This window comes from Halyomorpha halys, unplaced genomic scaffold, assembly GCF_000696795.3.
Source record: "Halyomorpha halys isolate HHAL.00 unplaced genomic scaffold, Hhal_1.1 Scaffold1836.1, whole genome shotgun sequence".
Classification (NCBI taxonomy): domain Eukaryota; kingdom Metazoa; phylum Arthropoda; class Insecta; order Hemiptera; family Pentatomidae; genus Halyomorpha; species Halyomorpha halys.
The window spans coordinates 273,837-278,789 of NW_027106192.1; the positions used below are offsets into that span (position 1 = coordinate 273,837).

The 4,953-nt window shown below is 29.0% G+C and overlaps 1 non-coding gene across 1 annotated transcript; it reads left to right on the forward strand.

Moving 5' to 3' along the window:
• Nucleotides 1-4,629: 4,629 nt before the first annotated feature.
• LOC112210148 (U1 spliceosomal RNA) lies at nucleotides 4,630-4,791 on the forward strand. Its single transcript, XR_002945027.1, has one exon. It is a non-coding gene; the product is annotated as a U1 spliceosomal RNA (small nuclear RNA).
• Nucleotides 4,792-4,953: the final 162 nt, after the last annotated feature.

Genomic DNA, 4,953 nt, shown 5'->3' on the forward strand with positions numbered 1-4,953 from the left:
TATTTTTGGACAATTAATACCTTCAACATTTGACTTTAAAAAGAGAAGCAACTTGTGCTAACCTAAAAAGGGTTGGGATTTCAATTGGGTACTTGTCAGCAACAAAAGATAATTTATTTCGTCAAAGTAATATAATTTCGTTTACTACTGTTAGTGATATAAACATTTAAACTGTTTATTTAGGTATCTATATTATGGAAATAAATGTCTATAGTAGACTATAATATTTTTTTGATTGTCTTATTCTTCAGATTGTCAAAGCGAACAAACTCGATTTATTGTAACTACTAAACGATAAACAGATTGATAAAGGAACCTCTGGAAGAGTTCATTATATAAATAGGAAGATCCGGGAGTGCTCTGGCACGTTGGCTCTGACCTAGGCCCAAATGTTGACCCTGCCTTTAACTCCTCCTCAAATTTCAAGCTAATTGATCGTCCCCCTGGTGGGGTGAGTTGACACGGTTTAATGCTTTATTGGTAGATCGCAAATGTTGACAGTAGTCAGTCTTGGAGTGAATGGGAAATTAAAATTGCTAGACAAAACTATTTAAAGAATACATTTTAACCATAAGCAAAATAAAAATAACATCAAAATAGTAAAATGTTTACACTTTTTTTTTTAAATTTCCTACTATTGGTGCATCAACCATATATACTTTACTTTCCAAATTTCGACGAATAATCTGATTTTACAAGTTGTTATGAACAATTAAACTTTGTCTACTAAAATCATTTATTATTTTACACTCATTTATCCTTTAATTGTACCCTTTATTAATTACTCTATAATAATTATATTTAATAAATTAAAAAATGACTAAAAATATTAGTTTCCTGATTTAATATATTTAATAATTAATGGAGAGCGGTTTATATTGATTATAACACAACTACAAATGACCCACTTTAATTTCAACAAGTATATTCTGATTCTCTAACGTTTCGGCCAAGTCCTAACCTGTTTAAGATATAGATTTTATTTTTTTAAAACTTATTTATCCATTCAAGTGTTTATTTTAACCGGCTTTTTATTATATTTTCCTTTGAATCTATGCATTAGTTTTGTTCTGGTAAAATGTATTTATTTGTTTGTTTTTTAGTAAACTGATCTACTGCTATGACTATTATTAATGGTTTGATCTCACATTGCCGTCTAATAATGAATTTCATTAACGGGTCACTAGAAAGGATCTGAGAGGGTGAATATGGGAGAGTGAATTTGTCGATCAGGTGAAATAAATATTGTGAAATGGTGAAATTTAAGGAACAAGAAAGGGAAAGAAAAAAGGAATTCAAATATTTGTATTTATTGAATAGACTGGAATTGATTGTAAAAGGAAACTGTGGGGGGAAAAAAAACTGTTTTTTTTTTTCTATTTCATTATACCATGTAGAGACATGTATGTAATTGATATATGTCCGATCACGGATTGATTAGAATACTGTGTAATGTAGCAACCCGACGTATTTGGGTAGCATGAATGAATAAAGTATTTCTTCACAAGCAACTTGTGTTAACCTAAAATTGGTTGGGATTTCAATTAGGTACAGAAATTAAGTTAATATTGTTATTGTGTTTAGTAAGATATTGAATGTTTTTGAAAGTTAATAGCTATTTAATAAAAGTGTTATGAAACTGTTATGATATTATTGGAGAAGTTTGTCGGGGGGTGCGGTCAGCAAAGAACAACATAAATAAACAAAACCATTTTTATTTATTTTATGCCGACGTTTCGACCTGAGTTTCAGGTCTTCATCTGTAGAACAAAAGAGATAACAACAACATTTAGAGTAACATACAATTGAAAAGGAATAGTATACAAAAAAAATTAAGAATTATACAAAATATTGAATTAAATCATAAATGATGAAAAATTGATAACTGATAATTGAATAGTACAAAATTTTAATTGATTGATATTCGTGGAATTGTATGGCAGTAAATTGAAAACATTGACAGATGAAATATAATATCATGTAGGTAAGAAGATATGTATAATATAAGATATGCAAGTAGTGTCTAAAAAAACTGAAAAATTAAATAAATAAATTGAATCTACAAATTGAACTTGCACATCTTATATATGCATAGGTTTTGTTTATTTATGTTGTTCTTTCCTGACCGCACCCCCCGACAAACTTCTCCAATCATTAATCTACGGTCAACTATCTACACGTTGTTATGATATTATTTTGATAATTATTTTTATTTTAAAGATTGTATAACATGGGCAATTGGCCGGTTAGTAAAGACGTTTTTGAATGAATCGTGACAAGTCAATAGTTGAGGTATGTTAAAAAATATTAGTGATATTATGTGAGGGAGTAATATAGTAATAATATTAAATTAATTTTTAGGCTCCCTCCTTGATAATGGCCTAAGGGCCAGAACGTTGGAGGGTTAAAACAAACTTGTTGGGAGTAAAGTAGATGATTTGTAGCTGTGTCATTATAACATTTTTTTTTTATTTATTCAAAAATTTTATGTATTGGTAGATATTACAATCTGCCACACTGTTGTGGGCAATAGGTAATAGTGATGACTGATTACATTCATACTAAAATAAAATAACACAAAAGGAACATACAAATAAATAAAATCTCTCTTAAAATATATATAAACAGAAGGCTAAAGTAAATGACCATAATCAAACAATTTGCATGAAAAAATAAATAAATATAATAAAATAATAATAGAAATAAAATAATCTCTAGTCACATTTACACTCTTATCGTTATTATAACAATATATATTAACTAAAAATATATTAAGACCTTCCTTCTTCTTTTATCTATGATTAACTGTGATAAAAATGGTCATTAAAAAAATAATAAATTTAAATGGTCACAGATAGAAAAAGGGAAAAACATTATTATAATAGTAATATATAGTATAATTTAATTATTATTTTAGATTTATTTCTGGATTGAATAGTGCAAACTCCATAGTTTCCTGAGCACTGCAAGCGATATTAATTTGAATAGGACAGCTTCCAGAGTTTTTGAAATTTATTTCCTGCCATAAACTACAATATTTTTTTTCAATATTTATAATAAACATATAAACGAAAATGAATTGCCTTATATTTATTTTCAAAAGTTTATTGTTATTTTATATTAAAAATTATATGAGAAAAACTCATTTTCATTTTTTTTTTCTATTAGGAAAATATTTCTTTAAATCCCCTTTAGAGATTTTTTAAAAATATAGAAGTTCATATTATACAAGTTAGATAGAAACGTGCCTCAGGCTGAAATAAACATTTCAAGTTTAATCAACAAACAATCAAGATTTTTCATTAAAAAAAATAAAGTGCATTCAATATTTCATTTGAACTGCTTCTGCGAGACACCCTTGAAATGTACCTGTTAAAAACTATCTTAATTGCTTAAACATGAAGGAATAGAATAAACGTCAATCAATTTAGAAAAAATTAAAATCTAATATTTAAATCATCTAAATAAAAGAAGTTTTAAAAAATTTAAAATAAAGTTGGAATGGAAGGTTGAAATAAGATTTTAAGAGCATAATTTCATTTGATTTAACAATTTCAAAATATTTACTATTAAAATAAAAAACTCTATAGGGATACTACCTTATAGAAAATTGTGGTAATATACTTTTTTATCTTATATATTGTTAACATTTTTATAATTAATAACACAATTAAAAATTAATAGATATAAGTATATAAAATAATATATATAAGTTAGTTTATATTTTGGTTATTTCCTAGTCAAACACTATTTCGAAATTTCTTAATAGTTTGTATCGAACATAAATTCTATGTCAAATTTTTGTAGTAAATAAACAAACCCTTCATTGATAAGAATAAAGATCAAAACTATAATTACAATTTAAAGATATAGTTGAAGTAAGTCCGATTTAAAATAATTATGAGAATTATTAAAAATAACCAAACTCCTATAAGGCTAAAACAGGGAACTTGGTCCATGGTTCCAGGATGCGTATTGATCTCCCCCCACCACAACAGCAACAGCGCACCACTCTTCATCAAGTTCATGGTCATAAAGAGATATCAGGAAATTTCAACTGATTGGCCATCGATTACCTTAATAATGACATAAAGTAGAAATAAATGTCCAGAAAACAATGATTAACTGGGCAAAAAAATATTAAGTAAAGTAAAATTAGTAAATTACATTACACACTAAAATAACGAAAAAAAAAAATATCACTAAACAAGTAAAGAAGAATAAAGGAAATATACTAATAATTTTAATATATGTTTCAAGTAATATTATAAATATTTAGAAAAGCCTAAATAAGTATATAATAAAATATAATTTATATACTACAATTTTTTTTCATAAAAAACCCACAGAAGTGACCAGGAACACTAGCGACACCTATCAAGCAGTGATGGAGTCAGACCACCTCCGAGCGTGCTCACCCATGATAATTGTGTAAATTGATGAGTATAAATTGTTGAGATGACTGATTCGAGCTATATGAGAAACGGAGACCAGTGAGAGAAGTAGCTTGGATGCATTGAGATTCATCATCATTAACCCTGGTATGAATAGTCTTCGCAACTCTTAATCGGTTCTCAGGATGGATTTCGGCACTGAATTGACAACTAGCCCATGGGACGAAAATTAAGCATACTTACCTGGCGTGGGGGTTACCGTGATCATGAAGGCGGTTCCCCCAGGGTGAGGCTCTTCCATTGCACTTCGGTCGGGCTGACCCCTGCGAATACCCCAAATGTGGGTATCTCGGGCGCGTAATTTTTGGTAGTCTGGACTGCGTTCGCGCTTTCCCGTCCATAAATAGTTACTCACTAAATTAATCCCAGAAATGGACTGACTTGAGCCGTGTACTAGATTCGCAGATTGGCCACGAATCGCCGCGCGAGTGGATCCCCACTCGCAACTGAAAGCGATTGCAAGTTGTGGGCCAAGAATCATCCTCGTCACTCTAAAGCC